Genomic DNA, 12,372 nt, shown 5'->3' with positions numbered 1-12,372 from the left:
CTAGCTTCCTGGAGTCAATTTATATCTGACATGTTTCCTTCTGTACACAAAGCCGTATGCAAATGAGCAAAAATGTAAGCAATGACGTCAGCATGAATCTTCCCATAGAGGCTGGAAGTCGCTAACAAACCTTTTTGGCATTTTACTCCAGGGGAAGAAATAATAGCTACACTTCACTTAATTCTTTTGGTACTCGTCCCCCACAGATGTTTGTGGAATCTAATAAAAAGACTGATTCAATCAAGAATAATTCAATCTTTGAGAGAACTGCCGAGAACTTGGTCTCTTGGCAAAATCTTTAGGAAGCACTTCTCAATCAGCTGTAATCCATTTTAATCTGGATACTTATTGCAAAACGATTTATTTTCAGTGAACTACTGTAATGTTGCAGATGCGTGTTAAAACGTAAATCAACCTTTTACTTTAATTAGTTTGATGTATAAGATATGTTAATTTGATAAGATTACATAAAAGCCAAATAAGTGACTTATTTCAAATCATAGTTAGTATGTTCAAATGTAGGAAGATTTGCCATCATTGCGCAACATTTCTAATAGCAAAATGTGCTTTATTCAGTTTACTCTCAATTGGCGATTCCTTTTATTTCGGCTGGTCTTCTGTCCGTTAACTGAGATCCTTCTTCACAATATCGGCATGCAGCCGCGTCATGAATTAACACAAGAGAAGATAGTTCACGACCAATACTTTGAAGTGCGGAGTGCGGAGACCCATTTTATCCGTGCATCTCTTCAACTTCGGCCAAATTCTTCTGCTTTTTCAACTTCTTCTGAAAAAAAGTGCTCTCGACTTAACTTAGCTAAGCTGACATCTTACAATTTAGGGTTGAATTCCAATTTCTACGTTTTCATTTCTAAAACGAATTGCGTGTCGTGCCTATTTAATTGTATTGATTTAACCTTTAACCTTTTGGCTGTCTGGGCTCAATAATGCGACTAAACTTTATAATTATACCTCAAACGCGGTTCTATCACGAATGTCGTTCTCTTACTGGCTGGGCGAATCACTATCTATTCTGTAGTAGGTAGTGAGTAGCCCAGCAGTGTGCGGTTGCTAACGAAATTGTGGCCGCTTCTTTGTGTTTTTAAAACGCCTGTGAGGAGGATTAAGATAGAGTTTTGAACAACTAGTAGATTTACCCTAAACAATTAGATTATTCGCTCTTAATTTCTTTCGCCTGATAGTCGACTCGGGCTGCGCCCTCGTCAACCACCCCGCGATAGAAATCTTGAGCTCATAATCCAATTGTTTGTTAGAAGCTTGAGAGCCGTGAAATGTCTCAACTCTAGAATTCCTAATCAATCTACAATCAATCATGATCAAAACACAGGGATTTATAGCTTAAAAGGACTATTGTAGCCCACAGAAACTGACATATTTAAGAAATTTACATTCATTTGTTCGCTGTCTTTTAGTAGATATTAAAAAGACGCGCTTCCAAGCGGGTCGTCTATTTCGGGCGCGGCAGAGGTTTCTGCCTCTTAATTCCGTCCACTCCTAGCTGTCCTCCCTGTTTCTTCGCTCAGGCTAAAGTTCCTCGCTATATCTTCATCGGTGGTCTACTCTCCTTCAGCTATCAATTCTGCCCACTGCATGGCGTAAAACTGCGGTGAATTAGTAATGTGATGGCCCTCGAGACATATGCTAATACAAATCTAGTAATTTTGGCTTATGAAACTCTGAACGAGATTATTCGATAAACCAGTTCAGACAATGGCTAACTGGTTTATAGGAGTGGCCTGAAAATCCTTTGGTATCAGTGGCACATGCGAACCAATTGATCTTGAAATTCCAATCGAAATCTTATCAGACGTCTTTGCCAGATTGGCTAGACTTTACAATTCCCTTAATATACAGAATGCGATTAAATTCGATGGTATTCCTATAGACAGCCATCGTGCTCGCCCAGATGTGTTCAGTGGTCATGTTTGTTCTAAGGTGGTATGTTGGTTTCAGTTATACTAGACCGTAAAACACTTACAAATGCGCAATTTACAGTTCCGCGCGTGCTTAACATTGTTTTTACAAATTGCATTGTAATTGTCACGGTTGTTTTAGTAGTGTGAATCAGACAGACGATAAAACTTGCCACAAGTCGACCTCATGAGTTTCAAGGTTGAATACAGTAAGCGAGCGAGGTTTAAGACTACATTGTAGATAAAACTCGGATAAACTTAGTTTACCTGGTTATTTATTTGTGTAGCCCATAATCAAGGACACTAAGAAAGAGTTCTTATTGTTGTTACGGACGGTATTGTGTATCTGGAAAGAATGGCCGTTTAATATGCTTGGCTTATTCTAAAATTTATACACGAGTGTCTGTTATATTCTATACTCAGTTAGGTCATGAATCAAGGTGGCTATCGACAGCTTTCTGCATTATTCTCACATACTATCGCTCAATATAATATACAATGCCTCCTATTTTGCCCCTCATCATCCAAACTTGCCACGATTCGGTGAACGAACCACCGCCGCAGACTCAGAGCTTGTCTAATAATTCCGAAGATTGTAGAGCATGCACAATAAAAGACCAAGAATGGTTTCAGTCTTCGCGGCATGTTCAGATGTTCGGGTTATTTCTATTCAAGCTTATTCAGTCCGAATGAAGTATTGTTTCAAGTTATGACGTTTTTGCGAACTATTAACAAGTAATCTAAGAACAATTAGCGGTAAATAAGCTCTAAAAAGGACAACAAAATATAAGTTTTTGAACAATTAACTTGCGACCGTGAATTTTTTATTACAAATTACTCTAGGAATCACGTGATTTACCTATGCTAACCTTAGAAACGGTTTTTTTTACAGAGAATATTCACTTCTTCACAAAACATTTGTATTCTGTGTTAATGTTTTTTTTTAAATTTTCAGAACTTATTAATACATGAAACTCATTTGAAATTCTAGAGTTAATTAGAAAAACAATAACCAACTTAGCAGAAAATGACGAAAAATCGAGTTGTTCATTGTAAGGAGAAGCTTTCTGAAAAATAAATGAAAAATATATTCAGCCAAATCGTTTATGACGTTCACAAAGGCTAAATGCAACCACTCAAACCTTGAACATTTCAGCATTCAAGTAAGATTGAATTTTAATCCCGTAAGACGCAGACGTTCTTAATTGAACTTCCCAAAATTTTGCACTAGGACAACAAAGGGTGTGTTAGCGGACCACCTCCTGTTAATTTCGTGTAGGTTTTTGCATGAAATATCACTTGCTGTCATTGAAAATAATCAGTGATTTTTCTGGTCGTTTTTTCTTTTTTAAGTTTCCTTGCTCAAATCGTGTTTTTGGAAAGCGTTAGACGTGAAGTTCCTTGCCGCATGTTCTCAATGTGGTGCGACTCATTACAACTCTTTTGCTTCATTGTCATGGCCATTTTATTACATACAGTGAAATTACCACAAAACGATTTTAATTTAGCGGTTCATGTTTAATTCAACAATAGAGGACGTTTTAAGCAGTTTACAAGTCCTCTTTCTTTTTCATGTTAAAACGTATTGACTCATCGGTATCGGTGAATAAAATACTCATGTTTTCAGTGTTGTATGGCTTGAAGGCTGAGCTGTTCTTCTCCCCTTTACTCCACTCCTGTTTTAGCAGTCCAGCTTTTCACACAGTAATTTATGCAAAAAAAGGCAGTAATTACTTTTGAGGGAGGAATTTGATTATCGCAAGTCTGTTAATTGTTCAGTTACTTTGAGGGGAAGCAACTTGTCAATTGCCTTTTAAAGTTTGATGACAACTGAACAGTTTAGCTTTTGCCAAGCTACAAAGGCTGAGAAAATGGCCAATTGATTGCAAATATGATACCAAACGAAGTATTTTCTTAATTCAAGAGTCACGTTCTCGTTTGCATCAAGTTAAAACCTCAACGTTGCTACACTAGCCTGCACCCACTTATAATTTAACGTTGGCATGTTTTTAGTTCTTCACAAAAACAATGAGCTTTTAAAACCAATACCAAATAAGATTTGGACCAAACAATATAACGATCTTCGTTCGCCTCAGGAAAGTCTGTGTTAAAGAAGACGATAATTGCATGAAAAGATTTGCATAAGTTGTCTGTAAAAAGGTTTTCTTGCACCGTTTGGTTTTGTCTTTATCCGGCCGAATTAGTTAAAACTACAAACGGGTTACGAATTCCCTCCCTCCCGCCGGTTTGATAAGAAGCCTATTGAACTACCTCCCACAACAGCTTTTAACGGCTGCCGGCTCAACTTGTTTACCACAAGGGCACCAAAGAAAGTGTGCAACATTCGCAAACACAAATGAACAGTAAATATATGTGTAGTACAGATGCTGCTACTTTTTGTCCTGCTTGTAATGATTTTCTGCGCATAATGTAACTTCACCTGTCTGAAATTATAACACAACTGACAAGTCGGAAAGCAATTTTCTTGATAATACATTAAAACGCCAAAGTACATGTATGTCTTGAAAATATACATCAAGTTAAATTTATTCATTTTTAGTTGAATGAAACGTCGACGAGGCGGACTAAATGTGTTTGGCAGTCTGGAAGGACAGCGAGCGGAAAAGATAGATTACTCTTGATTAACCTCAGGAAGGCTTTTCAGTCACACCATCACTCCGTCAAACGTGGACAAAATCAGTTTGTTCTGATAAGCATATTCAAAAGGTAAATCATTCATATTGTGCACATTAATTTTCGTCGGTCAAGTTCATCGATCTTTTGTTAAACTCAGTTTTCAAACGTCCTCAGTTGAGATGAGAATAAATTTCATGCACTCAAGTTGATTTGTTTTGTATCCCTCTTCAGTTTGGACTGGATTCAAGCCGAGTTTCCGTAAAAGAACATTGCGAAAGGTCAGTAATTATAAAACAAAATAAAACCTTCAAGTTCAACGAGTTTTGCATTGAATAAAACAGGACTACAATACAAACGTTTCTCGTAATAAGCGTATAAGTGATGTCGGAGCTGTAGGTGTGGAAAATGGGCTGAACGTTGGAAGAAAGCGTAATAAAATATCTTAAATGTTCACTATGAAAGGAGAGAACAAAAACCAATTCGAAAATGCGAAAACGTTCGTGATACTTTATGGTAAAACTACAAAGCGACAGAGTTTTTCTAGGGCAAAAGAATCATGTTACCATCAGCACACGCACAGCTGCTCGGACAGTTTTCAAAATGTTTATTTGATATTCACTCTAGCCTTTAAAAGCAAGCTAACATTTGTGACAAATGCCAGTCGTGCAACGTTGATCTGTGTCAAGTTATTTCCTTTTGGTACAACTCGTGTAGTTCTCGAGACAAAATAGTCGAAGTACAAAATTCCCTTTCGCATAGCTAATGGTTATCTCTGAAAGAAAAATATACCCAAATGTTATCAGCCGGTGAATACAGCAAGATTCAACCTGTTGTTTTGAGATAGTTACGTAAATACTTTTGGCTACATTTCCTTCTCTATATCCGTTTTGATTTAACCATAATTTTTGTGAGCTAGCTGTTGAGGTCACTGATAATGTTCGAGGGCAACTGAGCGACAAAACGAGAGAAATTATCTCGATATTATCCTCAAGTGATCGCTGCAATAGTTTAAAAGTCAGAATATTTGTTGATTTTATTAGAAAGGTTGGCTCTTCAGGTTATAAACAAGCCGCTGTATCGGAGGAAATGTAGAAAAAAAGCAGCCTCGGGGTTTAGTTCAATTTCTGGTTTACATTACGTTAAAAAGTTTCCGTGCCTTTCAGAGGAAATGCTGTTGACACATTTATTTCTGCAGTGCGAGGTACAATTTTGAGAATTCAGCAAGACAAGCTTGACTAAACAAGATGTAACGTTAAAAACCGTTATCAAATTGCCCGGTTCTTCGCATCTTCTAGCACCTTCAATCGCAAAATTAATTTTGAAAGGTGTATTTTATTTAATGGAAAAAGAGTGTTGGAGAGAGAGATTTTTCAACCAGTACATCATTTTGCATAAAATCTAATCGTGTTTTTCTGCGACTAAAAGTGTTCAGAAAATTGGGGGCCCTTAACAATGCCTAACAGAAGCAAAACTAAATCATAGTTTACTCAGGAAATCACCCTTCCGACTTGCCAAAGGCAAAGTTGTGCTGCTAGGCTTGTAGAGCCGTTAAAAGGAAGGCCGAAGACAGATTTCTTTTATATTCTGTGTAGATAGAAAGTGTCATGCATTACTAAATGCGTAACATGCAAGTTAAAACTTGCCTTGTGTGACCGACTTGAGATTTAACCACGTTTTATCTGCGTGCCCTCGTTGTTAGAACACTTATTTTAATAAGTTCATGTTTAAAAACATGAAAAATCCTGCAGCTGCCTTCCGCATGCCTTGGTGAGGTGAAGAGATACGATTTGGGGCTCAGGAAAGATTAAACCTAATTATACCAAGTTGCTGAATAAAAATAACAAAGATGATTTCAAGCAAGCAAGGAAAAAAATGCGTCAGAAATGTTTCACGTCTGCAATTGTAAACTTATGCTCCAGTGTTTTTAAATGTTCCAAGAGTCCTAGGGTTTTAGTAGAGCTGGGAAAAAGCCTCTTTGCTTGCGCGCAGCCTGTTAACCAATTATTTTGATACAAAAAGATGACGGATCCGGAAAACTAAAACTCGTACGTGCACTCAAAATTTAGGAAGTCCAGTTTCTTCACAATAAAACAAGGTGAAAAATAGTTAAAACTACTCTTTAACGACTCTAACAAGGCCCGTACTCCTTATTCTTAAAAACATATAAATAACTAAGAGCAAATGCTTCGTGAGACCTTTAACCAAACAAATTGCATGGACAATAGCACTGGGCGACAGTAAAGTGACAAATAAGAAAACGTGTCATTTTCCTCAACAATTCCTTCCATAGATGACCCAAGACTTGGTTATGGTAATTATGATAATTTTGGGGCGAAATTTGAACAGCAGCTTAAGTTGTTAATTTTTCTATTTGTATGCATGTCACCTAAATGCCTTTTTTCCAAATTGTCAAGAAAACAGGGAACTTGTTGAGCAAACAATCAACTGCCAAATCACAAATCCAACGCTAGAGGCAGTTTGAAAAAAATAGTTCTTACGTAGTTCCACATCAAATGACTAATATTCAGTGAAATAAAGCCCCGTGATATTTGAACAAACGAGAATAAATTAAAGAAAAAAAGAAAAACAAAATCGAGAACAAAAAAGCTTTGGATTCATCTATGATGATAATAGGCTGTTCGAATATTAAACAGCGTTTTCCAAAGGGTGTATTAAAATTTCTCACTTCAATGTGATCCAGCAAAAAATCCAATCATCTTGTTCTAAAGGAGATTTTTATTGTCTTTCAGGGTATTCAATTGTTAGAGAAGGTTCTTTGTTCGATTTGAAGACTTCCAGGAGATCTTCATTACATCTATATTTCATGAAAACGCTAACTATTTTATCACTTCTATGAATGCGTTCCCCAGCTGACGTTTGGTTACTCGACAACTTGTATTAGGAAATTTTACGCCCCTCACAAGCACCATAAATTTGACTGCACCGGCCGTTCGACTGTTAAATTAGTTACGGCTGCTTCGTGTTATACTTCTCGTATCAAGACCACTTCAGTCGTGCGATAATTCTTTTGTAACAATTAGCAGGTGAGTGGGCAGGTTAATATTCACAAATATTTTTTGTTCTGAGCTGAACTTTCTCGTTCGTTCAGTGGACAACTCGCCAAGTTGAGTTGACTTAGCGAAGTCAAAAGTAGCCGTATTGTATCTAACTGTTCAAATCGAAAACACATATTTCGTGTCGAGAGGACGTCCGCGTGTGTTCAGCATGTTACCTCGACAAAACAGTGTGCTTTTGAGACAATGCGAATATATGGAAAAGTTACATAATCGTGACTTTATCGAGGAATTAAAATAACGACCGACTTCAGTTCTCTTAGGCTATCTAATAAATCTAAAAAATCTAATAAATATTCTTTTAGCTGATTTAAATTCAAGGAACAAACTAGATTTTTGTTCCAGTTTCAACTGATTTGGGATCATTCTCGGACATGTTACACTGCTTTCGTTTCAAATTGTTTATTCAGACGGCCCTTGTTGATGCAACACGTTGCTTTGACCAAAGCAAACAAAGCTGTCGCGTGAGCTAGGCATTTGTTTGAGTTTCCTGGGAAATTTCTTCAATCTTTCAGCGATGCAATTTACGACAGCAAGATGAATACGAAAAAAATATCAAGCAATCGCCCGAGGATATAGAAGGTGTAAGATACGAAGTAGTTGTCTCGGCTGAATCTAAGGAATCAGTTTTCTTTGTAGTCGTTTGCTTTTCTCCCTTCTGTTATAATCAACACGTTACAAAATGCACGCAATTATAAATGTTTTTCGATAAATAAAGCGTTTAAAATGGAAAATAGATCATGGTGCAGGTTGAATTAAGAATTGGCAAAAATATCTCCTTTTTAGCAATGTTGCGGAGCTCTTAAGTGCTGAAATTAAAACACATAATTTATCCTACTATCGAATGTAGTCAAAACTGAAATTATAATTTTTTTTGTTATTTTGTTTGTTAACAGTTGGTCAAAGAAGGTTTATAGTCAGCTTGGTTTCAACCTGTCTTGGGTAATTTTTTTCATGGATGTACTTATACAGATTAACTTCAATTCTTATTAATTTAAAACGTTGCATCAAAATTAGCATAGGCCGTAACTGATGTTGGTGTGTTTTACTGTCATGTTACCGAAACCTCTCAAGTTATATAAAACCAAACTGCAGCTCGACTGATTAGATAAATTTTACAGCGAGTACGCATCTTTTCATTTCATGAGACGTCTCCGCAAACTCCACCGGAATACCATGGCCTTGACACTGGGAAAAAGAAAATATTTGTTTGGTCCACTGACATGATTAGGCAAATGTCATTCTCTCTCTGCCAACACAAAACTGAAAAACACTGCTGTTTAACATAAATCGTTATATCAAATTTATATCGTAAGTCCTGATTATTTATACTTTGTCCGTTTTAGAGGGAGAGATTTTCTCGGATTATTTTTCGTTTCTTTTTCGATGGGCCTGTCTGAACTGACATTGAAAATTGATAATTGTAATAAGCAAACAGGGTGAAAGAAAGCGAACGACAGAGGGAAACAAATACATCATTACCTGAACCATGGTACGAATCAGATCCGGCAGCTTTCATACTAGTCGAAAAAATTTCGCCTGTCGCCAACAGTTTGGTCAAGGACTGTCTTGTAAGCCTTGCTTTCTTTGTGCATCGATTGAAGGGATGAAAAAAAAAATGGAAAGAAAGCTAGGGCTAAAAGCTAAACGAATTTATCGTTGGCAAATGCGATTGGGAAAACCCTTTTGCACCCATTTCTTTCATATTAAGACTACCTAGCAATCTTTCCGATAAAACTGTGAATGTCATTGCTTGATACCTGCTGCCATTCGCGCCAAATCCGCCGGGTAGAAATTAAGTTTCCTTTGGATCTGTATAACGTGTTTCTGGTGCAAGGTGTGCAATGTTTATTTACAGAAAGGCAGGTAGCTCCCTTGGCTAGGTAAATATGTCTGGTTTTAATAACCATTTTCTCTAATTATTTCTAGTCTTTATCGAATCGTTGATTGGTCTTGGGAGGATCAATTTGTCCAATTTTTGAGCCAATTAATTGTTGCTATTGATTAGTCATTTTCATAGCACTTTGTACCTGCGGACGGACCACGAGGCAGGGAAATAACTTCGTTGTCCCAATTTATTTTTTGCCCCTCACGGTAAGTGGCTTGTAGCATGTTTAAAACGAGCTCTGTTACTGTTTTTTTCGATTTAAATATGAACATACATGTCTATTTTTTAGATTTCGCACAGAGCGGAACGTAGTTAGTGTTATCTAATTAGTTTCAGCGCTGTTTCGTAATATTAATCAAACCTCCGCGTGTTTAACTTACAAATTGTTGACCCATGTGACTTAGATTCGTGTGCTTAACAAAGCTAGGAATCGCGTGCTAGGGAATGAGTCGAGTACAGGGGAATCCAGACGAACAAATGACGAATTTCTTATCGCATTAATTCGCTTTTATATGACTTTCTTTACTAAAATTAGGGATTCTGGTTAATTAATTGCTTTTGATTTTTACACAGATATTTTACAATCTACTACATCAGTCGGGTCAAACGTGCGCGTGTTGCAAGCCTATTTTCACTGTATGATTGAGAGAAGTCGCAAGATAGTCCCGTGATGTCATTTGGTAAGTTACAAGTGTCTGTTTGCTCACGTACGTAATTTTGTACATTGACAAGTACAGTTGAATCCCGCTATGGCGAACTCTCGGGGAAAACAAAAAATAGTTCCATATAGCGAGAGGTCGAGGTATCATATAGTAAATAACTGAAGGGCAAACCAAAGGGAAATGGTTTTGAGTTCTAAATAAAGGAAAATTCAAAATGAACAAGTTCGATTTAGCGGGGTCCACCTATAGTAATCAATTTCTTGTTCAGTGGCCAAAAAGAGGTTGACCAAAAACAGTTGACCAAACCTCCGGACAAACAAAAGTTGTATGGAGCGATGTCACATAAAATTTTTGGGACCTACAGAAATCTATAGCGTGAATTGACATCTTGATTTCGGAAGTAAAACGGTTGAAATCTATATGGACGCGTTTTTCTGCCACATGAATTTAATGCAATTTTCTAAACGCTTTTGAAAACCGTTTTTCCAGTCATATCTCAGTTTATAAAACATTGCAATATGTTGAGCTTTTCCTTACCAAGTGTTTTATTTCAATTCATGATTGATTCTGAATTTAGTCAATAAAAACGACCAGTATGGCTTTCCCTACATATTTTCTACGTATTTAGTAAAAGTAGAAACATTTTTAAGCGGAGAAGTATTCTCGTACGAACAGCATAAACGGAAACTTTTTGTAAACGCTGACGTGCCGTGCAACCTCGTACCCACCCGTCCTAGTGCACGGGACATATTTCGTTTAGGTACATCTGTTTATCGTTTACGTTTAGTGTTTACTAGCGTATTTAAATATATCATATATGTATTTTAAGATCCCTGCATCACTGGATTGAGTGGCCGATCCGGTACTCAGTCCTGACGGGGAGGGACCATTATATTGTGTTCCTAGGAAAGACCAGAAGCTTCTGTGGAGAATTGTGTCTCCAAAGCTGTCGTCCAAAAAAAAAAAAGGGGGGGGGGGTTGGCTACCTGTAATGTGCTAACCTCCCTTTCAGGAGGAGTAGCTACACTCTTAGCCACCTTGAATTAGCATTGAGATTTCTGTTCTGTTACGTTTGGCATGTAGTGAGAGTGGGTAGTTTAAAGTTTTCTTCGTAATCGAAGAACAGCACCGAATCTCTGAGACTCAGTGTGATTGATTTAAAAGTTAACTGGGTCAGAGTTGCCCCAGGGAGGCTCTCAGAAACATTTTCACATCATCTGTATATTTTCCCACAATGGGTTACTGATCCGAAGCACTAACTGATAACCGCAGGATTTACGTCATTCGAGCTGAAGGGCGGAAGGGATTTTACATCTTAATGCTGACACTCTTGTAAAGTTCTGAATCGCGGCATTTAGTTTACACGTCAGTCTGCTAAACAAGCTAGCCATTTTTGTGGTATTGGCACCCTCTCGCGATGAATCAGCACCTTACCCTCTTGCTAAGTTATAAATAAGTTTCAACTTCGTTCAAAAACAATCCAAAACCGCGGAAGAAGACAACTAATTTTGAACCTTTAATGGCATTTCTTACTTATCAAATTGCTCAATCATATTACAATTAAGAAGGTTTCACTGTCCTAAAATTAAGCGCCATTCGTCTTGAATAAAAGAGTTTTTGGCAGACAACCAAGAAAAGAATGCCAATCTCAGAAGACACTCAGTTTATTTGTACGAACATATAAGTCAAGTCATAGACATTTTCCTGAAATGTTGAACTCCGTCGTAAATTTATCTCTGCCTCGTTGTCAAAATTACTTGAACATTGTTCACTGCATAAAAGCAGACTTTATGATGTTAAACTGCTATGACGTTCAGGATATGAAATTATCCTTTATGACTGAGCCAGCCGATAAATTCACAGCTTAAAATGGAAAATATCGTTATAGTTTTGCCTAGGATCGCCTATAATTCAGATTATAAGCCAGTATAGTACGTTCAGAACTCGAAATAAAATCGTAAGCTTCCAAATAGATCTCCGGCAAAAATTGGCGTCGAAAATATTTATCAAAACCAAAAGTTGTCAGCAGTGAAATGGCCTGCAATTATGGCTTATTTTTTCGACATAATGACTGTGGCCTTTTCATCTGAAAAGCACCGGCCAGTTTGAATAGTTTGGACAACTTGTAGTGGGGCTTTCAACGGCCAATCCGGCATAAAAAAATTAAAGAGAGAGAA

Source organism: Orbicella franksi, chromosome 9 (genome assembly GCF_964199315.1).
Source record: "Orbicella franksi chromosome 9, jaOrbFran1.1, whole genome shotgun sequence".
Classification (NCBI taxonomy): domain Eukaryota; kingdom Metazoa; phylum Cnidaria; class Anthozoa; order Scleractinia; family Merulinidae; genus Orbicella; species Orbicella franksi.
The sequence above is the reverse complement of the archived record's forward strand: the minus strand, read 5'-3'. Positions refer to the sequence as shown.